Source organism: Macaca thibetana, chromosome 6 (genome assembly GCF_024542745.1).
Source record: "Macaca thibetana thibetana isolate TM-01 chromosome 6, ASM2454274v1, whole genome shotgun sequence".
In the NCBI taxonomy this organism is placed as follows: Eukaryota; Metazoa; Chordata; class Mammalia; order Primates; family Cercopithecidae; genus Macaca; species Macaca thibetana.
This window is the reverse complement of record NC_065583.1, coordinates 105401905-105428636: the sequence shown is the minus strand read 5'-3', so window position 1 is coordinate 105428636 and position 26732 is coordinate 105401905. Positions and strand designations below refer to the sequence as shown.

At 42.3% G+C, this 26732-nt stretch overlaps 1 protein-coding gene and 1 pseudogene across 2 annotated transcripts in view; both read left to right on the top strand.

Annotated features, from left to right (window-relative positions):
* Nucleotides 1–737: 737 nt before the first annotated feature.
* On the top strand, nt 738–6619 carry LOC126956158 (spermine synthase-like; annotated as a pseudogene).
* A 3504-nt stretch (nt 6620–10123) lies between these two features.
* Nucleotides 10124–26732, top strand: part of SV2C (synaptic vesicle glycoprotein 2C) — a 269947-nt gene continuing 253338 nt past the window's right edge. Inside the window, exon 1 of one of the 2 annotated variants that reach the window (XM_050795667.1) lies at nt 10124–10253. The gene's annotated coding sequence lies outside the window, so the exon portion shown is untranslated. The remainder of the gene's footprint in view (nt 10254–26732) is intronic. The other variant, XM_050795666.1, reaches the window with a different exon arrangement.

The window sequence follows — 26732 nt, the reverse complement described above, 5'->3', positions numbered from 1 at the left end:
ATACTACCCAGTCATAAAAAGGAATGAAGTAATGTCATTCGCAGCAACCTAGACGTAAATGGAGACTATTATTCTAAGTGAAGTAACTCAGGAATGGAAGTAACTCAGTAACTCAGTAACCATATCTTGTTACTCATAAGTGGAAGGTAAGCTATGGATACGCAAAGGCATAAGAATGATACAATGGACTTTAGGGACTCGGGGGAAAGGGTGGAAGGGCAGTGAGAGATAAAAGACTACACATTGGGTACAGTGTACACTGCTTGGGTGATGGGTGCACCAAAATCTCAGAAATCACCACTAAATAACTTATTCATGTAACCAAACACCACCTGCTCCCCTAAAAACCTGTTGAAATAAAAAATAAATTAATTTTAAAAAAAGAAGTAGAGAAACTTGATGAGTCTATGGGGTATGCCAATTAACCCAGAATATCCATGTATTCTCATCCCTCATTGGTTGAGGGTTCACAGACCTACTGTGCAAGCACTGGGGTGGCTGAGGGCAGAGATGAGTCAAACCATCCTGGCCTGTAGTCGTTCAGAACTTCCTCTGCAGTGAAGGCTTTGGCTCTCTGGTAGGCATTGACTTGAGACACGCGAACAGGCAAAGGAGTTTGCATGTTAAATCACTGTGTAATCATGGAGTGATTTAAAGGAGGTGAATTGTGCTGCTTCTGGGAAGCTCTACTTCTTTTTGGAGTCTCCAAACTAATCACTGTGACCCCACAACGCTGTATGATGTGGTTCCAGTCTTCTCAGTCACCATTCAGGTAATGGTAGCTCCTCTTCCTGGGACTGAAACATCAGGAACACCCCGCTTCCTTGCATCTTACCAGTTGCCACATTTACTGAGGTCAGACATTTTCTGAGTGACAAAAACTACCTTATCCTAGATGTGCAGATAATATAGGAACAAACAACATAGAGAGATGCAGTTATGGGCCCATGAGGCAAACCCGTCATACAGTCCTGAATGGCCTAGAGTTTCCTTTAATTCATCTCTCCTTCTTAACAAGAATGTTTTCCAGATATCAAAATCTGCCTCTTTCAGCAAAAAATATCTCTTGTGGGCATTTTCATCTTCCTTCCCCATCTCTACCCTGCCACACACTTCTAAGTGACACACTGCCTTCCCCTTTGAGCCACCAGAGGAGGCTAGAGACCTCTTCCAAGTTTCTTTCTCTGACCCTGCCTGGGGCAGCTTCTTCCGTGGCAGTTTGAGCAGAAAAATGCTCCCAGAACTTAAGTTTTCATTGAGTTAATATTTTTTTCATTTCCAGCTTTCCATCTGGACTCCTAAATTTTTCCTTTTGCTTGCTAAGATCCTGAAGCCGTTCTGACTTTAGGCAAATATTTGTCAAACACCTTCCATAATGTAGTAACTGTGCTAGAAACTTGGAATACAACAGATGGAGACATCCTTCTTGTTTTCCCAAAGGAAATAAACTTGAAACACAGTTCAACTCAAATCAGTAGACATTTGTGGAGTATCTACTGTGTGCCAGGTGCTCTTTTAGGGCTGGGGAGAGTATAAGGATGCTTTCAGCTATGAGCAAAGGCCTCTAACTTAAAGAGGCTCTAAAAAAAAAAGAGGAAATTTATTACTACACAACAGAAGTAGGGCTGTTCCAGACATGGCACACCAGGGCTCTGGCTCCATTTCTCTGAAATTCACTTAACTCTCACATCCTTCATGTGTTATGTCATCAGACTACCTCTCCTCCATGATTCCAGGATATTTGCAAAGTTCTATATGTCACATTCAAGCAAATAATGTCTAAAGCCACAAATGGGACTTCTTTGCTTCATTTATATTTTCAGGAGGAGCTTTCCCAAAAGCTGTCTAGAAATCTTCCCTGCAAATGTCATTGAGCAGAATTGTGTAACAAGTCCATGCCCAAACCAATAACTGGAAGGGAGAGAGGAATTAACATGACTGATTTGGACCAATTACAATGTAATGTGCCCATTCCCAAAAGCACATGGTCATGTGAAAAGTGGTAGATCTCAGTTTGCTGAGGGGGCCAGAGGTCTGGGCAAGAATCTCGAGAGCTTGTCAGAAGAAGATGGCAGTGGAGTCATGAATTGCACTGGAAGAAATTAAGAAAGAGCCGGAGACACCCACCGACCAAGAAAAGACATGCCCAAGCTGTCCTGGGGTCTAGCGAGCGGCAGATCTACACTTAGATGGATGCAACCTTGAATTAACTGACTAGATTAATAAAAGAAGTCTACCCAGAAGCTAGAAAGAAGGGCACAAACTTAAATTTTGCAGTTGTTTTGTGGATCTTAAAAGACATTGCTATCAAGTAAAGGAAATTGGCATTGTCATGTCTGATAGAAAAGGGGTGGATGATGAATGCCCTATAGTGGGAGCAGTTCCAAATAGATTATTTGCACATAGCAATCACTCCTCCAAATCAGGCATCACTTTCCTCGGGGCACATGAGACCATATTAAATTTTATTTACTATTTTTTTGCATTTATTTTTCAATTAGTTATGTAAAATACCTTATATAGTCTTTTTCGCCTTACTTCCATCGAGCCTTTAAACTCTAAGCACATTGTAATGCATCTATGTAGGAGTTATATTTGGTTGTGCTATGGTATGAGTATTAATAGAAGGCCCATATTGTTTCAAGCCCTTCTGTAAAATATGAAAAGTGCTCTTAGCATTCTGTAGAAAACTGTATTGTTAAATATATGTGTGTCATTTTTTTAAAAGGTAAATCCCTAAATAAAATCAGGATTCTTTAAGGCAAGCATAAAGTATGCATATATGTGTGGAAGTTGTACTGAATGCTGGTAGGGCAACCAGCAGAGTTGGATAGAAGATTGATCTGGCGCCTTTTTAAATATGATTGGTTATTCCTTATAGTTTCCTATTGCCTGCATATATTTTTCTTTAAGTAAAGTAAAAATTATGAGCAATAGTTCTAACATCTGAAGTCTTTCATCAGGAAAAGATTGAAGTTTCTTCTGTTATTTGTGTTGGTGCTCCTTCATGGTATCATGCTTCCTTGTGTATTGTTATTTTGTGTACTTCATTATTTTCTAACTTTCATTTATTTGTGTGATTTTTTTTTTTTTTTGAACTCCAGGATGAAGGAGGGCTCCTCCACATAGGATTTGCATTTCTTTCTATCAGGGACTGGGAAATTGCCAACCCAATATTAAACTGAATTCATAGTTTATTGAGAATTCGGGGCTAGAGATCTCTAAGACTTGCATTCAGTTGAAATTTCTCAGGTAAGCATATTCTACCTCTACTCGATAGCCACATTCCCTTGCTATACTAAGCATCAAGGCAACATTTTCGGTAGTCCCCTATATTGGTAGTGGTAGGGAGAATTGGTCTCTGGTTTCCCTTACACTGATAGTGTAAACCTTCAGATTGCTTGTAATGGAGGGTGGATTGTGCCTCATTATTAGATTCAATAACTTGTGCAAGTCCTAGGTTTTGTCTTGTATCCCCCTCACATTAAAAAGACAAGAAAAACCTACCCCACCATATTGCTATCAACCATCTCATAAAAGTATAGGAGGATGGCTGTTCAAGAAATATTCATTAGAATTTTATCATTTAGCAAAACCCAAATGAAATAGTAGATAAATAGCAATAATCGTCAATAACTGCTAACATCACAAAAGAGACAATTAGTATATGCCTCCTAATTAAATGATATATATGTAGTAGTTTCATTTTAAAAAGACCCTGCCTCTGATAAGCCTCTAGATCTATTTTCTGGATTGCAGGAAATACAGGGAGCAGCAGAGCCTATTAAATAGCATAACGGGAACAAAATCAGTAAAATTCAGACTGTGGAGAGCTCTACAGGACATAAGGTTTCTTCATCTATAGTAAATTATGAAGGGAAAAGAAAGGAAGGATGAACCAATAGATAAATAGAGATTTAAGAGACATATCGGCCGGGCGCGGTGGCTCAAGCCTGTAATCCCAGCACTTTGGGAGGCCGAGACGGGCGGATCATGAGGTCAGGAGATCGAGACCATCCTGGCTAACACGGTGAAACCCCGTCTCTACTAAAAATACAAGAAAATTAGCCGGGCGAGGTGGCGGGCGCCTGTAGTCCCAGCTACTCGGGAGGCTGAGGCAGGAGAATGGCGTGAACCCGGGGGAGCGGAGCTTGCAGTGAGCCGAGATCGCGCCACTGCACTCCAGCCTGGGGCACAGAGCAAGACTCCGCGCCAAAAAAAAAAAAAAAAAAAAAAAAAAAAGAGACATATCAACCAATTGCAATGTATGGTAGACCTTGTTTGGATCTTGAGTCAAACAAACTAATTTTTAAAAACATAAAATAAGAGGAAGAGTAGGAGGGTAGGAGACGGGGTGTCTATGGAAACAATGCGAGTTACCCAAACTCAATGTGGCAGCACCCTTCTGGTTCTGGTTGCCGATCTTCCACAATTTTGGAAAGAAAATGGGGGCACCAGCCACCAGAGCAATCCACTTGCCAAACTGCCTTCCTAGAACCAGGACCTGTCTACACATCCACGGCTGACTTCATAAGTGGGAGCTCTGCAGCTCCTTGGGGCATTTGGTCAAGACTACAGTGAGTTTTGGGGTCAGAAGAAAGGTGAAGAGCACACTGAAGGGGAGAAACGGGGATAGGGTCCACGTGGATCTGGGTGTAGGCTTAAGTGACCCCACCAAAAGAACCTGGCCACCAGAGAGGTGGTCTCTAACTCTTAAACTTTAGAGTTGTTTAAGGCATGGAGCATGGAGACCAAGTCCTTGTTTGCCCAGGTCTACGGGTTGTACTGGTTGGAATGAATATCTGTGTGTATATTAAATTGCCAAGGATTAAAACAGGATTAGTGTTCAGGAAGTGACATTGACTTGGGAGTCAATCAGGAAAGTTGTGGAGTTACCTGGAGGTCTGAGTCTGCTAGCCACATCTAAGAGTAGTGGGTGAAATAACCTGATGAAAGGAGATTTATAGCAGTAGGTTTCAGGGAGGAGTGGTGAAGAATGTTCCAGAAGTAGCAATGCAGAACAAGGACACCACTTTCCTATCTCCAGACACAAGTGATGCAAGCATTGGAGGGAAAATGTCAGCTGTCACTTGAGAGGGTTGTGAGAGAGCAGCCTCTTAGGAAGGCAAGCCATACTTCCATGAGAACAAAAAGGTGAAGAGAACACTTGGAGATGAGGTTGAGGATATTGGGCATTTTGCTAACAGTGGACTTCGAAGTCTAGGAGGCATAGTCAGAGAGTTTCAGGAGTTGGATAGGGAGAAAGAGACAGAATACTAGGTGTGCTGAGCCTTATGAGCATTAGAACATAAGAGATGAGAAAAGCACTTGAGATTTTGGGGCTTCTTGTGGTACTGATACAAGTAGGCATTAAGGGCTTAACAAGATGAACATTGGCAGACTCAAAACATACTGTTTTGACTCCTGTGGGCCACAGCCTGACACGGGCATGCCCCCACCCCCTGGCTCCCACAGCCACCTCCCTGAAGCATGGCACAGGAGGGCCTCACCTCACTGTGACAGCAGCATGGCACAGCAAGATCAAATTCATGCTCAGTGCCAAAGCTGATGGCAAGACCATTCTAACAGGCCTCCAGTCCATTTTCCAGGAGCACGGGATGGCGGAGTCAGTGCACACCTGGCAGGACCGTGGCTATTTAGCAATCTACAAATGGAAACACAAAAACGGCATCTTTGCCAATTTGAGAATTTACCTACATGGATTGATGTTGCTGGACCTTCAGAGTTACAATGATGACCTGCAGGGCAAAGAAGAGATCGACAGCCTTTTGAACAAAGTAGAAAAAAGAATGAAAGAATTGAGTCAAGACAGTACTGGGCTGGTGAAGCCATTACCACCCGTAGTCTGAAGAGGGGCCATCAACAGACATTGGTCCACCACCAATGGGTGCCTGGTCGAATATGACATAGATGAAGTGGTATATAATAAGATTCACCTTATTGGAACATTAAAATTCTACACTAGAAGCAATTTGGAAATATTCTCATCCTTAGTAGAGATGTTGATTTGGCAGAGTGATTTGCATATACCTGGGCCATCATGGGCAGCAGCAAAGCAGATTGCACTGGCAAAGAGGTACTGACTCTCAGAGGCTGAGATGGGGGCATATTATGTGAAACAGTCAAACTAAAATCAAAGATGGTCACTATGGTAGAGATTGACCAAATGGTGATTGATGGATGTAAGAAATATATGCAAAACACATGTGGTGATGTTGTAGACAATCTGAAAGGAGACTGCTATCAGGCTCTGATAGAAGACTGTATTCCAGTACTGAAGAGGCACACCAGAGAAGGGAGAGAATTGGATTATGTGACTAATGATTTGACAGCTGTTCCAATATCCACATCTCCGGAACAAGATTCCACGTGGGAGTTTCTCGGACTGATTTTTGACCCCTCAATGAATGTATTGAAATAGGATGGGAAATATTTTACACGTGGGAACTGTGTCAATCTGACAGAAGCCCTGCCACCCTTCGAAGAACAGCTTGGGTGCCTGCATTGCCTTGTGGAATTCTCAAAGGAGATCGTCTATGTCCCTTCAAACTTCGAATTGTGGGTATTTCACACTGTCTGGAAGAAAGCTAAACCTTGAAGATGAATATCCCTTAATCACAAGTGCTGCAAATGGCCTTTTTCACTTCCATATGCTGTACATGACATTGAAACAAGTCAGGCAATTGATTGTGAATTCCTTGAAGTTTTCTTTTTAATTATTATTTTTAATTTTAAAAAGCAAATGGCAAATGTATATTTTGATGAGCTTAGGGTGTTATTTTTTTGAAAGCCAGCTGAAGGATGGTTCGACAGCACAGTAAAGACTGCCAAATGTCCTAACACCCTAGAATGTGATTTTTGTTACTTTTTATTTCTCCGTGGGCTTTTTTTTGTTTTGGTTATGATAGACTTTCAATGTGGATTTTTGGAGGAATGAACATCATTGTTTTGTTCCGAAGGGAAGTTTTTGGTGGTGTTTCTTTCCCCCAATATTGACTTAGATATTAAAATGTGGTGCTTATAAGAGAGAATTTTTAAAAATGAATAGTAATACCTCGATTAAAATTACAAAAGAGCCAAAAAATAGTTTTGAGTGTTGTGGAAGCTGAGTGTTGGGTTAAGAGTAGGTGTCTGCACTTTTCTATAGACTCCTGATGATGATGAGGAGAAGTGGAGAGCTGTACAAACTTGGTCCAACAGTATGGGGCTCTCTTCAGACCTCTGCTGTGGAAGCCAGGTGTAACTCTGACTTTCCAGAGCATCTTACAAAACCAATTCTCCAAAGCACAGCCTTTGGAAAACCTTGCCCTGACTACTAAAAGAGGAAGAGTGACTAACATTTATTCTATGCCCATTATGTACTAGGCACTGTGCTGCTTGTGTATATTATAAAATATAGCCACTATAGCATCTGTACTTAGTGTGAATTATTTTTATCAAAACCACTTTGCTGATACAAAAACAGACCTCTCATGCTCATTAGGTGTCTTTCACAGCTTGTGTTTTAGCATCACAGGAAGATACTCTGCATTGAGGAACAAAAGTCCTGATGTGTAGGAGGGCAATGACTTTAGAGCACTGGGATTCTGTGGGGATTGGGGGGTGTACCCCTTTTCCCTCCATCTGCTTCTACAAGACAAGTGTTTTCAGAAGAGAGAAAACATTTCATTATAATGACAGCATGAATAAAACTAGTCTGAGTGCTGGATCCAAGGGGCCTGGAGCCAAGGTGTGTGCCAGGCAGGACCCTAGAACCAGAACTGCTTTAGAGGGCAAGTCCAGGAACCAGGGCACAACATCATCATGACAAAGTGTTTCCTATCCTCCAAAGACACAACGTTAAAATAGCCTTTTCCAGTGCAACCTGGTCTTAAATCGGATGTTTCCTGCAAACACACAATCAGGGATTTTCCTAAAGGAGCTGTTACCTTCAAATGCATCAAGACACGAAAATCCAAAGGTAGAAAAATCAATCCACTTTAAAAATATATATATCTTCCATGGACAAGATAGGAGAATGATTTAAGGATGATACAGCATAGCATGAAGAACGTTGATCGCTTTTAAGGTTTGTTTCATGGTTTTCTGAACTTCTGTCACTTGGAGAAACAATCCATTATTCAGCAACAGTTTGGGGGAGGTTCTCAAAAAGGTACCCGTTTGAGAACTCAGTGAATTGCCAGCACATTTTGCAGTTGGAAGCTCAAATTTTTATAAATAACATGTGGGGAATCCATATAGGATTTGTTATTTTTAAATTTCACAATTGTATTTCCAATGCTGGATTCATAGGCACTTCCTTGTCATAGTAGCAGCACATTAATTTTAGCCTAAATAATTAAATTATTTAACTATTTAAATTATTTAACTATTTAAATAATTATTTTACTAAGAAGAATCCACGAAATGAAAATGAGCACGTTCACTAATTTTCATGTTGCCTGACCATCTCATAGCTCCGCCTACGGTCACAGACTGCAAAGCCTCTCACCAGAACAAGAAAGACCGAGCAAGGAAGTGTAGGTTCAACAGCACATGAGAACCATAACTTACAGTTCCAGAGTGTCTGAACCAGAAAGGAGAGAAAATGAGAGACCAAGAGTTGTCTCCATTTTCTTCTCTTCACAGTATCCTGCATAGTGGCACAAATCGAATTGGAAAGCCCAAGTTAACACCGCCCTGGGCGAACGGCCTGGCTCCACCGGCTCCTCCGTGCAGGAGGCTCCAGCCTGGGGATGCCTGATAGCTCTCCTTCCCTGGCGCCTGCATTATACATGTAACATTTATATTTCTATCCACACAGCGTTCATTCAGCCATCCATTCAATCACCCAGGCATATTTACACGTATGGAACACATTCGCGGAGAGATGTGTGTGTTTGAGTTCCAACCACTGCAGCCCGTACTGGCACCGCGCTTTGTCTCGCTTTGGGTCACCACCACAAGAGCCACGATTTCGCGGAAGGCACACGCCTGTGTGACCGCTTCCCACTCCACATGGGTTCCGTGACAGCGCGGAGCTGGAGGAGTCAGGGACGTGGGGATGCCCTACTTCCCGCAGCATCCGGATGGCAGGGTCCGCGTAGGAAGGCCTGGGAGGGCGACGCCCTCCGATGGTGCCGCTGGGTGGGTGCGCCAGGCCTGGGTGTGGCCTCGAGGAGCGAGTTTCTCTCCACCGCTTTGGAACAGTGAAGCGCGAGTTGGGGTCTCCTGCACGCCAAAGGGAGACATGTTTGTTTCTGACAACACAAGCAAAATTCTCATTCTCATTCTCTCTCATTCTCTCTCTCTCTCTCTCTCTCTCTCTCTCTCTCCCCCCTTCTCTCCCTCCCTCTCTCCCTCCCTCTCTCCCTCTCTCCCTCTCTCTCATATTTGGTTGTTTTCCCCCTAAGGGGCCACTTTCAATGTCTGCCTGCGAGCCCAGCTGTCTGGCCCTATCTAGCATTGGGGAGACACCAGACTTAACCTAGCGAAGTTTTCTTCTGCTTGCTCTTGCTGTGCCCAAGTTTCCTCTGGACTTGTCTGCCAGCGTCGGGGTGGGGGCTGGGGGAAATAGGCAATCTAGCTCTGCCTGGTTGCTCCCTGGAAGCCAACTTGAAGTAACAAGTCAATCCCAGGCCCAGAAATAGAATACAAACCCTCTTTTTGTCCGGTGCTAACAGAGTCCAGCAGTCAGAAATCCCTGGCGTGTCACGCTGGACCTGACCCGGGTCGCCGCCAATTGCGCAACGCACAGTCACAGTTGGTGACCAATTAAGGACTGCCGCCCCCCTCCTTCACCTGCTACTAACTCAGAGCCCTGACTTCTCCAGAAGTACCTACCACTTGCAAGTGGCTCTCCTTCCCCGCCCCCTGCCCCAGTCCCGCACCTCAGCAGCGCCTCACCACAGCGACTTGCCGGAGCACCGCGAGTGGCGCCCGGCGCCCGCCTCCCCCGCGCGCCGTGACACCCTGCGCACCGCTGGTACTCTCGCCACGCCGCCGCCCGGCACTGCAGCACCGGGGGGAGGAGGGAGGCGGAGGAGGGGAGGAGGACCGCAGCGTGCAAGCCAGGAGTCACTTTCCCGCCCCTCCTCTCGCCGCTGACACGCTCAGAGGAGTCACCACTCTGCGCGCTGCAGGCGAGAGTGGCAGACGGAGGCGGCCCGGGGAAGCGAGCCGGAGCGGCGCCCGCACGGAGGCGGCTGCAGTGCTGACACCACTCAGGGAAAGGGTCTCCGACGGCTGGAGCGGTGAGTGGGGGAGGCGAAGCGGGCATCCCCGGGGAGACTTCCCGGCTACTGGATTTCTCTTCCCGACCGGTGGCCGGGCGCTACAGCCTGGGGAAGTTTTTGCAACCTTTCAGAAGCGCAACTTTGCCCCGCCTGCCCCGGGGAAAACGGCTGCAGGTGCCCGCTGCTGGGTAGGCGCCTTTGTTGAGGAGGGACCGGGAAAGTCGGGGTAAAATAGATTCAGTGGCCCCCGGGTTCGCTAGGGTAGGTCTGGGGACTGGGTCGCACTTTCTCTGGGATTCCCAGGGGAGGTGGGTAGGCAGCAGAGGCGATGCATGGGCCGCGTCTGCAGCGACCGCCAAGCTCTTTTTTGCTTGTGTGGTTTGACGGGCAGGGTACCTGGACCTAAACCTTCATAGCAGCCTTAGGCTCAACTTTTCGGCGGGGATCCCTCTGCAGACGTGCGGGTGGTGGGAGAGCAGAGGCAGCTGCAGTAAGTGCTGAGAGAGCCTGAAAGAAACACCATGAATTTTCAAACTCTCCCACATGCATTCCCGAAGCGCCTGTCTAGCGTCTAAGCGAGAGCAAGAGAGGGCTGGAGAGCAGGGGAGCCCGCGGGGCTGAGGCTCTTTGTCAGCCGCCTGCACTTCCTACACAACGCCTTCATTCAGCAAAAACCTATTGGGCGCCTACTGTGCGCCAGGCGAGGCGAAGCAGACCCAAGGCTGTGAAGCTCAGAGGGGAAAGGGACCGATCCCAGTAAATAATGGGTAATCTTAGATGGCAATGAGGGTAGTGAAGGCCATTAGCGGACCCTCTGACCCTTTCTCTTAGTGGGCTTCTTCCCCTCCGCCTGGGTTCTAGAACTGGGAAGACTTTTCTCCAGAGTGTCGCGGGGAGCGCCCCGAGCTGGGTCCAGGGGGACTGCGGAATACGGGGATGAACTTGGCTTGGGGCAGCCAGCACCCCGCGACAGATGAACAATCGGGAGCAGATCTGTGGGCGTGCGGGGACCTTAGGCGGCTCGCGGGGGCGGAGGGGGAGGGGCTGAGTCACGGGGGCTGGAGGTGCCGCCTGGACGGCCTGAGCTGGGGGCGCTCGCGTCACCTGCTACGTGTGCCAGTGATGCAAATGCAGACCCGCGAGGGGCGGGCAGGGGTGGCGGGTGGGGGCAGGAGACGGAGTCTCCGTCTGGGAGCGCGCGTGTGTGCGTCAAAGGCTCTAGGTTGATGGATGCCCCGCGGCGCGCCTGGCGCGGACAGCGGCCACCCGGCGGGGCCGCGGGGGGCGGGCGGACTGCGGCGGCGCGGGGCGGCGAGGAAAGCCCCGCACGGCCCGGGCGGGCGGGCTGGCAGGCGGCTCCGCAGTGCGCCGCAGTGCTGGGAAGGCGCCGCAGCTACCGGGCACTCCCCGGGGTACCGAGGAGATGGGGCTTCTTTTAAGGCTCCGAGACCGGGATGCCCTGATGGTCTCCTCTCCCGCTGAACCTACTCCCTTCATACTTAGCTGACTGTTAGCGCGGTAGCTTCCGTTTAATTCTTATCCTTAATTCTGAAGAATGTGGCGTTGATCTCTTAGGCGTTCACTCATTTTCCATGGCAAGTTCCGAAAGGCCTCGTGCTGGTGGGCAAGTTTTCATGTGAACGCCTAGGTGTTGAGGTTAGTGAGGTTCTGTAGTGCCAACCCGTTGCGCCACCATTCTTCAGGATTTTTGGCAGGAGGCCTGGCCTCTAAGCGAGGTTTAAGAATGTCTTACAAAACAATGTGCCGCATTCCTCTTTCATAGCATAAAATACGCGTTAAAAACACTACTGATAATGCATTCTCTGGTGGAAAATAATAAATCAAATCCACGATCCATTCTATTCTTTCTTTAAAGACCACTTTCTGGAAACCCAATGACTAAGTTTTTCTACTGGCTTTACTGAAGGAGCCCAAATCTTCAGTGTGTAGGCAAAATGAATGAAAGGGGGCTGGGTTGGGAAAGAAGAAAGGAAGGGAGGGAGGAAGAAAAACAGTTATCAAGGAACCCAGAAACACAGATGCTAGTCACCATTTCCCCAAATATTGTGTTATGTCACCTTGGGCAGGTTACTTAGCCTCTTGGGTTCATCTTCCACCTTTGGGAAATGTAAAAAATAGCTTATACTAGCTTTTATGTACCTTACAGAGTTGTTTTGAAGACAAAAGAGATAGTCTCAGAGAGCTTTGGCTTTGGAAATACAAATTCTCTATGAATGGAAAATATTAGCAAAGCCCCTACACACACACACACACGCACAAACAACTTTATCTTTTAAAAAATTCTAGAGACCTTTTCCAGCGTTGTTTTTTTTTTTAAATGAAATTTGGCCCTCGATGTGAGCAAATGCAGACAATAGACTTTTCCTAACAGTCTAATATACAATCAAATGCCGTTAGCTGCTGACTGTCCGGAGAAGGAAAAAAAGCAGCTCTGGATCACATTTGGGTGTTTTGTTCATGTAGTGGAGAAATGAGATTTATTTTTCATGACCCAATGACAGTGAAAGTAGCTTCTCTGATCTGAGCAGCAGACTGGCCTAAGAGCTTGTAGTAAAAATCCTATTCATTATTAACCCTATCATATTCCTTAAGTGTGGAAATGCTTCAAATAATAGGATCCAGTTCCCAATCTCCAGGAGATTACGGCAAAGGCATCATAATGTGCAACATATCACGTGATGACAAGTACCAGAAAACCCATTTCCTATAATTAGGAGTGTTAGCTCTTATTCTTAAGTAAACTCGATGACATATTATATGAATAAAAGCATGTGATTTGTCAAAATGCCTCCTTAACCAGCCCACTGTTGTTATTCATATTACTCCATATAATGCTAGATTTCTGTGAGTAGTGAAAGCAAAATGTTTCTTATTCTGTGCAGCTATATCAGGGGAAAACCTTCAATTCACCAGCGTATTTCTTGGTTCCATGTTGGTGAGGTTCGTGTTTGACTGTGGTTCACAGCATACATATTATTTCCATTTAAACACAAACTCATCATTTCAATGAAGTCTGTTTGTAAATCCAGGAAAGGCAGCCCCTGGCAGGTGTATATAGTTTTGATGCAACACTGCCACATTGTTTTTGCTTTTGCTTTGCTTTTTCAATCTCTGCACAGTTGAGCAACCAGCGTAAGATGTTGCAGTGGTTTGAATTTGGAGGTTTTTTCTTTATTTGAGACAGCTGAGAATAACAATGGGAATGAAGTTACAATTTTAATTCTTGCTAGAAATATGTCTTAATGGGATACTAAAACACAATTTTATTTTATCACAACCCCTCCTAATTAGGGACAGCAGTAGTATTTGCACTTCAGGATGGCTTCCCTATTGAGAAGAATTGAACAAAATTAAATAAATGGACAGGATGTATTGGATGATTTGGTCCTTTCTAGTTCTAATGTTCTTTCTCTCCAGGAAATAGAGAAATATATGATGAGTTATATTTTAAGTTTGAACTTTGCTTATAAGTAGTATAGAAAATGTGTTTTTAAAAATTAACTCAGGTTAAAATTTTACATGAAGCTATAGGCTCTGTTTTTGTAGATAAATGGTCCATTAGATTTTGTATTATGCCATTAGATGTATGAATTAAAACAATTTTAGGGATCAAATTTGAAAAATAATTCCTGCTTAATATAAAGAAAATACTCAGATCAATTTAGTATGACATTTAAAATATTTTCTGTTGACCACCTAATGCGCATTATGCTTGCTACATCTTTTTGCATAGATAGTATATAATACAAATGATTAAGACTGGACACTATAGGGATGGCCTTCAGTCTTCTGACAACCTTGGACCCTCTTACAAGTCAAGAGTATAGTGAGATTCATGACAGGTGAAACCAAGAGCTTTCTCTTATCATTTTCCACTATTTGCAAATCCTAGAATCCTAGAGTAGCCAAATAGAGTGATTCTCAAATAGTTGTGTATATCATATTTTCCTGGGGAACTTGTTTAAGTGGGAATTTCTGAGTCCCATTCTAAACATTCTAAGTTAATGGTTCCATGGTTGGGCCCAGAATGTGCTGTTTATCAAGCTCTGCCAAGTGAGTTGGATATTATCATTAGGGGAACCATATATGCAGATGCACTTGAACTATTTCTAGATAGCATAGCAAGAACCAGAATGCATGGACTTTCTACGCTATGTTTTCCTCTTTAATATTTACCAAGTATCTGCTGGAAGCCCTCAGTGAAATATCATTCTGTTTTGTGAGACAGATGTAAAGAGGACTAACTTCTTTAGTAAAAGTCATGGGAGTGAGTGGCATGGGTGGTTGGGAACGACTCCATGGAGACACTTACATATTTGGTATCAAAGAAGGGAAGGGCATTGGCAGAAGGAACGTTGTAATGACAGGTCAGTTGAGTGCAATAAAGGCTGAATACCTTTGCATGGCCTTCAGAGCCCTAGGTGGTCTGGCCTCTGCTCACTTCTGCAGCCTCATTTTACATGAGCCCCAAACCACTTCCATCCCCAGCAACCTTCAATCATCAGTCTCCTTCTGCAACTTGCCCCAACCTACCTGTACCATATTAACTCCTTATGCTCTTCAGATTTCAATCCAGCCTCTAAGCCTCTGTTGTGAGGTTACTTTTAATACAGTGCACTTTTCCTCATAAAGTTATCAGAGAAAATATAAGATGCTCAGTTAAATTTGAATTTAGATAAACAATAAAATTTTTTAAGTATAAATATGTCAAAAATATTGCTTGGGACATTGTCCTAGTCCCTTCCAGCTGCTATAACAAAATATTTTAGACTGGCTAATTTATAAACAATGGAAATTTATTGCTCACAATTCTGGAGGCTGGGAATTCCAAGATTAAGTTCCCAGAAGATTTGGTGTCTGGCCAAGGCCTGTTCCTCATAAATGTCCATGGAAGGGGCAAGGCACCTCCCTTCAACCTCTTTGATAAGGGCACTAATCCCATTCATGAGGGTGGAACCCTAATGACTTATTTCCCAAAAGGCCTCACCTCTTAATACTATCACATTGGGGATTAAGTTCCAACATATGAATTTGAGAGGGACACCAGCTTTCAGACCATGGCAGACATACTTACACTAAAACATTATTTGTTGTTTATCGAAAACTTAAAATTATCTGAGTGTCCTATATTTTTATTTGCCAAATCTAGCAATCTTGTTTATGAAGCTCACTAATTTTACAATTTCTTTTAAAAAAATGAGATTCTTTCATTAATGCCAGTCACCCTTTACTAATCTACAAACCCTAGGAGACTGAGGACAGGATTAGGGATACATTGGTCTTATATTAATCTTGCTGATTTGTCCTTCATGTTTGAAATAGTATCTGAAGCATGGTAGGAGCTCAAGAAATATTGTCAAATGAATTAATGACGTGTTAGAGAAAAACAGTGTAACCATGAACAAATTTCTTTTTTTAATTTTAATTTTAATTTTACGTTCCAGGATACATGTGCAGGATGTGCAGGTTTGTTACATAGGTAAACATGTGCCATGGTGGTTTGCTGCACCTATCAAACCATCACGTAGGTATTAAGCCCAGAATGCATTAGCTATTTTTCCTAATGCTCTCCCTTCCTCCAGTCCCTCCCAGACAGGCCCCAGTGTGTATTGTTCCCCTCCCTGTGTCCATGTGTTCTCATTGTTCAGCTCCCACTTATAAGTGAGAACATGCAGTGTTTGGTGTTCCGTTCCTGCATTAGTTTGCTGAGGATAATGGCTTCTAGCACCATCCATGTCCTTGCAAAGGACATGATCTCATTCCTTTTTATGGCAGCATAGTATTTCATGGTATATATATATACCACGTTTTCTTTGTCCACTCTATCATTGATGGGTATTTAGGTTGATTCCATGTCTTTGCTATTCTGAATAGCACTGCAATGAACATATATGTGATTTTGTAACAGAATGATTTATATTCCTTTGGTTATATACCCAGTAATGGGATTGCTGGGTCAAATGGTATTTCTGGTTCTAGATCTTTGAAGAATCGCCACACTGTCTTCCACGATGGTCGAACTAATTTACATTCCCACCAACAGTGGAAAAGCATTCCTATTTCTCTGCAATCTTGCCAGCATCTGTTATTTTGTAACTTTTAAATAATCACCATTCTGACTGATGTGAGAAGGTATCTCATTGTGGTTCCGATTTGCATTTCTCTAATGATTACATATGTTGAGCTTTTTAACCATGAACGAGTTTCTTAACCTCTCTAAGCCTAAATTTTTTCAGATGTGAAAAGATGATTTTGTAATCTACTTTTCAGGATTACATGTAGAGATTACATAAGGAAAATATACACAAAGCTCCTAGCATGTTACTTCATAGGCACTGTACTTTAAAAAGTATCTTTTCTTTTGTCTCCATATGTATCTTGTAAAATGAGAGGATACCTTTTTGATGTATAAAATTCCACTTTTTTTCATTATACTGCAATTTCAGAAGCAATCAGTGTTTCCCGAGTATTTATCAAATACAAGGTAGTCTGGAGGATTCAGCTATGCAGTTACAAAAGTCCTGTTCTCAAGGAGCACCTATCTGTGGGCTGGTAACACCTAAGGCCAGCTTCATGGGTCTTTAGCCTGAACAGTCACATTAAGCTTCACGTTTAAAAGAACCCTATATTTGGTTTGGTGTTCTGCTGTCACCTCTTGAAATTCTGTGAGCAAGGGGTTCCATGTTTCCCTATTGCATTGGGCCCTGCCAATTGTGTAGCTGGTCTTGTTAAGCTATGCATATTTGTATCCAGCATATGCATACAGAGCATTGCATTTAGTCTTCATGGTATCCCTGGCCCTCTCCTTACCCAGAGAACTTGTGATTTTCCTGAGATGCATGGCTTATAATTAACTAAACCAAGTAATCAAACGCCTAGTTCAGTGTTCTTTCCACTACATCATGCCTGTCTTCACCTGATTACCATCATCTAGTGTGTTCAGACCTTTGGATGAGCATCTGGAGCTTTTAAAGACGATATCCTTAGGTCTCCTATTCTTCGGTGACTGCAATGAATCTTCACTGCCATCACTGCCTCTGTAATTGCTAAACAACTGGAACTTGAAGTTCTAGTTCTGCCTTTGTAGAAACACCAGGAACACCAGCAGCTTGATTTCTAAGATTCTATCTCTTCCAATATTTAGGTTTTAAAATCTGCAAATTTATGCAAGATAAGAGTGAACTTTGGGGGGCTAAAATTTGTCTAAGAGAAATATCTAAGGTGTTTTATTCTTTGCTTTAAATTACCCAGCTGAGTCATGCAGCACGGGAGCTTCTGCAGCTAGGAACAGCCATGCATTTTGGCAGTGGGTAGAGAAGGTGACCCACTTTGTCATTTCAAGCTCCAACTAGCCTCTTTTAAAATACATGTATTTTAATATCACTTTTTAGTAGTTCTAAGCGTGCCAGTTTTCTTTATTTCATTTTTGTGCTTCATATCTAAGAAGTGATATTCTAATAAATCCATGGAGCCATTGTCATGTTTGCCCTCACACCATTCTTTTCGACACATGACGACATACTCCAGTCAACGCATATTAAACCCATCACTAGCTTCATTGAACACAAAACAATTTAAGTGTAAAGACTATTACTTTTTGAAGCATCCAATTAAATCTACAACCTGTTTCCTGTTGGCCACATCCATGTGAAGGCAGAAATTACAGACTCACAGCAGCAACCATAATCACTTCTGTGGTTCTCGTCTGACCCCAATTGTGGCATTCCCAGCCTGCTTCAAAGATTCCTCACTATTCTTTGAGTCCTTGAAGATTGCTTCTATAGTCCTTGTCCCCTGCTCTGGTCCCTGCAGCAACATCACCACAGTGTTGCCCGACCTGCCTCTCACTGCCCAGAATGCCTTGGTTCCAGTGTTGTGGAATCTGCTGGTGCTTCCCTGTGCTCTTGATGTCCCTGGAGAGTTTAGAGAATCTGTGAATGTATGAGGGCTGGTGTACGGACATGCCAAGTGATAGTCTCCTGTATTTACAATCAGTTCCCATCTCAAATGCAGGTCCGTTGTCCTAGGACCGTAAATAACGGTCTCAAATTGCCTTTCACTCAGAATGAGCTTTCTAGGAGACTTTTTTTTTTTTCAAGCCTACAGCAGCTCATGTTCCAGGCAGTCTCCCACCCAAGTACTAATCAGGCCTGACCCTGCTCAGTTTCCAAGTTGAGATAAAATCCCAAGAGACTCCTTAGTCCCTTCCCTCCTAGACATGCTCAGAGGTATCAGAATACTAAGATAAATCATCAGAATTTTGTATGTTTATTGCATCATTATTTGCAGTGGTGAAAAATTGGAACAACCTGTATGTCTATCAGAGCCTGATCACATTAATTATGGTTAATCCAAATAATGAAATACTACACAGCCACTGAAATGAATGAGGTGAACCTACATGGTAAAATGGAAATATTTTGAAGATGTTGTTAGTTTAAAAATAGCAATTTATGACCAGAATATAAATATATATATTTAGTAGAATCAATATAGTATGATTCTACTAAAAAGAATCTAAGGTACATTACAGAGTTTGAAAGAATAAAGATCAAACTCTTGTCTTTTTGGGGTGTGGAAAGGACCTTACGTATTTTAATATATATATTTCTGAATTGTTTGAGTTTTCAACAATAAGCACACATGACTTTTGTAATTAAGGCACCAGTGGAGGTGGTAAATATTAATTTCAGTATACACCTGCAATGCTGTTTTTCAAACATGTGTAAGTATTAGTGTTCTAGTGGCTAAAAAAGCAGTGCCAGTTTTTCTCATGGATATTTTTCCAGGCAATAATGTAGGTGAGGTCATCTAAGTTGTGAGAACATAAATTGCTTTGGTACTCAATAAAACTATTTTCATTTTGAATGAAAAAGAAACATAGCTATAAACATTCAATACATTGGCCTTTGAGCAGGGGCTGCTTATTGCTGACTTAAGTCATTAGAGCTGAGGATCGACCCCCGTTCCTCCACCCCCATCCTCAATAAATCTTATTTGTCCAATAGCTGTCAAAAGCCTGCATTAATACTTGGAATATTGTGCTTTTAGGCACATTTTTCACTCTACTATGACTATGTATTTGACAGGATGGGAGATTGGCAATTTTTTATCTTCTCTTGCCGTGGGCTGAGAATGTTCTCCCTCCTACCATCTCTTCTTCCCCCCGCCGTACACATATTTATCTATGGAAAAGTCTCCTAATCATCCTTCAATCCTCAGCTCAAAGGTCCCTTTTTATGACACTCCACAGCTCTTTCTCTGTCTCTCCTAGGCCCCTTGCAGCTCCAGCTGTGGAGTGCTTCTCATATTGTGTCATGGTGGCTGCTCTATGTGTATTTTCCTACTAGACTCATACCTTGAGGAAGAGGCCAAACTACTGAGATATTTGTAACTCCTGGCACTGGACACATAGGGGCTGGAAGTATTTTAAATTATTTTTAAACCTTTTTAAATTAAAGTATACTATATAGAAAGAAAAGTGCATATTTGATAAGGGTACAGCTGCGTTTTCACAAACTGAACACATCTCTTTATAGAGCACCCATCAAAAATCAGAAAGAATATTCCGAATGCCCCAGAGGTCCCTTGCATGCTCCTTCCAGTCATAACTATCTCCCCACTATCCTGACTTCAGTCCTTTGGAGGTGCTTATCAAGTTCTCCCTCTCCTGCTCTGAATTCCATTGTTCCATGCACAAGATCTGAGAAGCTGCTTGGCAGAGTCTTGCTACTGCCAGTGGACATGCAAGTGGCGTGACCAGAATATTGTGTCCAGAATATTGTTCGGGTGCCCAGAACTTCCAGTCCACAAGGTTTTTGTCCACAAGGTACAGGCAGATAACGGCCCCTAATTAATTGCACACATAGCCGTCTGCACTGCAAAGCAGCTTTGCTTGTGACCAAATGCTAAGCCCCTCATGAGCAATTCTATCATTTGACCTCCACGCCTTGTCCAGAATTTCACAAAACTGTTCTCACACAGTCCTTTACTCCTGAGGCTTATTCTTCTTACCCTCCAAACTTGAACCCATTCCAGTGGATCAGAATGCAACAAACTGACTTCCAGACTCTTCAAATTTCTCCTCTATCAGCTGGCTTCTGAGCCGCAGTGGTCTGGATAAAGCACATTGCATTCATCCCTCTCTCTATACTAAATATTCTGGATTCTTATCACCAGACTGAGAAAACACATTGGAGAACCCTGGCCGCTCATCAAATTATTTTTCCCCCTTGTAGACTTGCTTCTAATGTCTTTCCCTTTGATATCACTATTCCAAGGAACAGTTTTAAGGAACTTCCCATATTTATTTTAAGGATGTTGTCCATTCTATTACCCATTGCACTTTTCATTATTGTTTATTCAAGAAATGTTTTTGGAGCTGGGTGCAGTAGCACACACCTGTAGTCCCTGCTACTTGGGAGGTTGAAACAGGATTGCTTGAGCTTAGGAGTTCAAGACCAGCCTGGGCAACATGGTGAGACTCTGTAAACAAACAAACAAACAAACAAGTAGATAAATAGGCTTGAATAGAATAAAAGGCTGAGTAAGAAAGAATTCTTTCTCTCTGCCTGACTGTCTTTGAGCTGGGACATTGATCTTCCACCTTTGGATTCAGGCTTTGATTTAAATTATACCATTGGCCCTCCTCGGTCTGCACTTCTTAGCCTCCAATAATTGCATGAGCCAATTCCTTATAACAAGTCTCTTTATTATACTCTCTATATTTATATCCATACGTGTCCTTTTGGTTCTGTTTCTCTGAAGCTAATACCTGCCTCTTAACCCTAGACTCAGAACTGGTGCACTGCCACTCAGCCCACATTCCATTGACCAAAGACCTGTAGTGCACAAGACAGTTCCACGTAAGCAAAGCCTTGCCTTGCATATCACACAATTTTCCAGTGTCCCAGCAGATATCTATTTAGGTAAAAAATCTGTTTCTAATAATTTAAGCCTAGAATTGTATTCTGTTTTGTGTATAAACACAGTATCTTTTGCACAATTTTGATATGTTGTAAATTTTCCAGGAGTAAAACCACTTGTAAATCAAGGGAAGACTATATTTTGTTTTGTTTAAAGTCTGACTGAGAGTTGTTCATCATTTCTGCAAATCATATTACCACTGGTGACAAACCCCATTTGTGACATCAGTTGCTAATAAGCACACCTGTATTTGTCTTCATTGGCATCTGTTGCATTTGTGATGATTCTGCACTTAGATATTAGCATCCCATGCTTCATTTTGTATTTGAGAGTTGTTATACTGGAACATATACATATTTTAAAACATAATTTGTTATTATTTCTTCTAGTTCCCCTTAAGTCATTATGTTGATATTTTGAATTTATGTGTAGAGGTAGATATTATATATGAATATTATTTAATAAGGCATTGCTAAATATATGTTATTAGGTGCTTTTGAACATCTCTAAATCCTCTATACTTTAGCACTACATTATAGTAAGCTGACATATTTGGAGGTGGGAAAGGAGCAGGATATAATACAGAGAGCTCTTCTATCTTAGCATTGTGTCTGAAGGGAACATGTTCTTTCTGTGAAGACAGTCACATTATTCTCTCTCTGGCAGTAGTTGAGAGAGGGTAGTGTGTGAGCTGGGCCTACCTACAGAGATGGGTGATCTGGAGAAAATGTGCAAGCCTTTACCATAATTCTGCCTCTGAGGCTCACCTGAAACTCAGGCAGTCCAAAGGCTTGTCCTGTGAAGGCCCTGAGTTTTTTACTATGCAGCTCTAATTTTGATTAGTAATGAGTAGGAACAGGGGACGCTTAGGAAGAAAAGAAACAGGTGTTCAAAGATGGCTGCTTCAACAACTGTGGGAGATGCCCAGTAGGAATCTGGTGGTTTCCTTCTAATATTATTTTTTTTAATTCTGTTATTCTTAGAGGTCACTGTCAGACAGTGCTTCCTGTGGGAGTCCCCTGCCATAGTCTTCTGTGTATGACAGTGGGAGCCCCTTGACTTGCTTCCTGAAGAGACTCTCTTACAAAAGAGGGAATGAAGGCCTGATGACTGATCTTTGTCCATAAGCTCAAGGATATTATATTGTCCTATTAATTGAAACTGATTTAAGGGTAATTCAGAAGGAATAAATCAGAAGACATTGAAAGAGTGACCCAAGACTAAATAGCAGATGCTGCTCTGTGTGCCTTTTTATCTAAAGCTGGAGTATTGATAAGGGCATCACACTCTATCTGTGGCATGCAGAAGACATTATTGTCGGGGTAGAGCTATCCTCATTTATTGATAAATACATTACAGCTAATTGTTTTCCCAAACATTCATTACTCTGAACCTGGTACGTAATGATCATGCCTGCCTTTTGGCATACAGATGTGTGCGCACAAGGTTTGATTATATTCAACAGCAGTACATGCAAAACAAAACAAAACAAAAATCAAACAATAAACCTGTAAAGGTTAACATTCACTTCCCAGAAAGCCTGAGGAGAAAAGCCAGTGATTAATATAATTAAATGTGAGACATGTATCCATACCATCTTATACCTGCACCTTTATTTAATATCAGGAGAACGATGCGATTCTTCTTATGGGCTGACATCAGCAAAACCTGCTGGCCCTAGAAGATGTGGAGGCATTGGAGCTCTGCCTAAATCGCCCACTGATGGGGAGAATCTGAGTCAAGATTAAGGGGATGCTTTGCAATGAAGAACTAATTTATTTGCTCCCAGCTTTGGGGCATTATGTACTTCCTTATTACCATATTATATATTATTACCTTATTACCCTATGAGTTGCTATGTTGATTATCATGTCAGACAATTGGTGTAACATCATATTCCACTTAATAAAAGTCCCAGATATAATGGAAAATAACAGTTCGTGCTGTATCTGTTCCGCTGGCTTAGAATTTTTTTTCTTACTAGATGATTTTGAAATTGGGTACTACAAAATTTTAAAATTGTATGATGAGCTATCTTTGCCTATGATTGAAGTGCTATATAATGTATACCTGAGCTCTTGAGACTCTTAGTGATGTTTTTGAAATTACTTTTACTGTACTTCCTGTTTGCCATATTAGTGCTTTCTTTTGCTCGTGTGTGTGTGTGTGTGTGTGTGTGTGTGTGTCTTGTCTTCATGTCCTGTTGCTGCTAGTGATGAGTTATAACATCTTCACTCAGGAAATCATGACATCCTTAAATGCCTTCTCAGGGTTCTCTGATCACACTGTACTTTTCTGCTTCGAAGGGTTTCCTTCTTCTTTCCCAGGATAACCAACCACTGATTTTCAGTCTGGCTGACGTATGACAACACAGAACTCTCTTTCATAGCAGTTTTCACTATGACTTTGACTGACAGCATTGGAATTCAGGATCTCTAGCTTCTCAACATAACAGCTTCTCAGGCTAACTATTGCTTTCATTCGCAGCCTGTAGACCATTTGGGTTTATATTCAAGATAGTTCAGCTTAACCTTCTATTAGCGATAAGAAGGATTCATGTTGTATTTTCTGATCATACCAGGTTTTACTTCTTTTTATCCAAGCTGAATTTCTCATCCAAAATTTCAAGTTTAATTCTAAGAACTAATATGTGTCTCTCTGTGTGTATTTTTTAGGCTAACAGATTTTTCATGCCTCAGAAGTGGTAACATTGAGAGTTGTGGTTAGATGTAAATTCTGGCTCTTATTTGAATTTTTAGAACATGTCCAGAGTCTCTGAATGTACAGCCCTGTCAGCAAATTGGCCAAAATATTTTATTTGTAAGATGCTTAGTAAGCATCTACTATATCAATTAGCCATAAAATTAGCAAATTCTTTTTAGCTTTGTTAAATATTAGGATAATAGGAAAAGGAGGCACTTTAGATAAATCATCATCTTTTTTTTAGTTCTGGTTTGTGTAAAGCTGCCTTTGGGTCAACTGGAGGTCAAGTTTGGCTATTTATTTGCTTATTAGCTCATAAGCTACAGCTATGCTAAATGAAATAAATGCAACTTCACAGTATGTAAGAAAACGAGCATCAAAACTACATTTAATTCAACTTAGTATCAGTTATTGCCCTTAAAGAGCACTCTTTCGTATGGGATCATAAGAGGTGCTGGAATTTCTCTGGAGATAAGAAGTCACACCAATGATTTAATAACAGTCTTTAAGTCTTTTAAAGGCCATATGCCAAAAGATAATGCCTACTTTCTCTGCTTAACAGGATTGAAGAAAATAGACATTAGGAGATAACTGAAATATTTTTAAAAGTGAAATAGAAATTTCAATCAATTTCAGTCCACAAATTGACCATCTCCCTTGTGCAAGGGATATGCTATGCTAATTAGGAGAAATGAGGTGGGTGGGATACAGCCTGTGATCTCAAGAAGCATGCACACCTGTGAGGGAGAGCTCAGTCAAGTCGTCTATCAGGCCTGTGCAACAGAGTGAGGATTCACTAAAAGAAGTCCAGAATTCCATGATGGTTTGAAAGCGGCAGTCTGGTGTTTGCTCAAGGTAGGGTTTCTCAACCTCAGCACTACTGACATTTTGGACCGGATAATTCTTTGTTGATGGGAGGCTGTCTTGTGCATTGTAAGATGGCTTATGACAGCCTTGACCTCTACCTACTAGATGACAGTAGTATTTTCCCCTGCATTGTCACAACCAAAAATGTTTCCAAACATTTCCCCATGTCCCTAAGGCTGGGGGTTGGGGGGAGTACAAAATTGCCCTCATTTGAGAACCACTGATTTAGAAAATGACTTTTGACTTTCTCCCTAAAATACAGGTAAGTTTTATCAGGCCAAAAGAGGGAGATGCAGGTTGTATGTGGGGAGAGAATCTTGTGAGTGGGGGTGCAGAGATGGAGCACCCTGGGTGAGCTGGGGAGTGGCGAGTGATCCTGTTGGTTTGGAAGAGAAGACAGAAACACAGTCAGTGGTGGAAGATTGAGCTGGAAGGTGGGTGGGATTCTGTGAAGGTCAGGTGCAGCAGTTTGGGCTCAATTTCAGCAGAAGTTACCTTTATCAGAACCACACATTTAGAAAGATTAATTTGAAATCAGGTGTACAGTGGCTTAGGGCAGGAACAGCCTTGAGGTAGAAATACCAGTTAGGAGTGGCCAATTACCATTACTTCATAGAGATGAAATTATGTTCTTCATTCATTCTGTGAAGTGGTTAGCCCATATGTATTTATCACATCTCTTAAGTGCTAGGCACTGCCTCAGCTGCGGGAGGTAGAACCTGGAAGACAAAGTGCCTGTTCTCGTGGAGTTTAGTCTAGAGGGGTTGAGACGGACAATTAGCAAATAAAAATGAAACTATCAGAACTTTCAAATAGTACTTAAACTCTATGAAGACAGTGCAGCAGTTGATGTCAGGGACAGTGACTGCTAATAATTATGATAAAATTCATTATAAGAAACTCAGACATACTCATAGTTTTGTTGCAATGAAATTGCATTTACACCAACATTTATTAGAAATTTCATCTAATTTGAAATTAATGGCTGAAATTAGTGGCTGCTGGGCACTTGGTATTTAGTTTTTATCACACCCTCAGTCCAGCCACTGTCATCTCTCACTTGGAATAATATAACAACTTCCTAACAGGATCTTTGGACTTCAGTTTTGTCCATCTTCATACCATTATCCTACCTGAATGACCTTTGTAAAACACAAAAATACCATGTCTGTTCTTGTGTTTAAAATCACCAATGGCTATGTCTTCCCTTAACATAAATTAGCAATTCTTTATGAGAACCACAGTACACACCCTCAAGTCCTTGATGGCGCCATGCTCTCCTCTGCCTCCTCTGATCCTTTATGCCGGCCTGGAGACTCTCCACCTCACCCTCCACCCACCCACCAGATCACATAGCTAACTCTCACTCATCCTTCAGGACTCAACTAAAGATGGTTTCCTCAGGTAAGTCGTTCCTCATCTTCTAAGGTCCACTTTAGGCGCCTTTCCAGCATGCACCCTCCCAGTGGGTTGTGTTATCCAGTAACAATTACTCTATGTTGTGAATGCTCATTCCCTTGTCTGTATTTTGAAGGTTCACTCTGGCAAACCCAGCAGGTGACACAGGGCTTGGCACAATCACTATAGATGGAATGAATCAGCATTTTAGAAACTTGTATTTTAGAAAGGAAAAGACATAATCCCAGAGAACATATATTACTTGCTTAAGGTCACAGAGCTTTAAATAGAGCTTTTATATCCGTCTGGCTTAAAAACTCAGGTTCTGCCCATATACCAAGGGAATCTGTGTGTTCTGCAGAGCCATGTGAGAGAATTATAAAGACTTGTTTGGTTTAGACGGTTTACTTGTAGCCTTGTTGAGAGATGTTGAATAAATATACATTATTAATCACTCAGAAAAACATGACCCTGACTTTAGTAGTCTCTTTCATTGAAGTGCTTCTGTGATTATCATCAACCTAGAGCTACCAAGGCTTGAGGCCTGTTCATATCCAGAGGCCGCCTTAACATTTAGAGAGC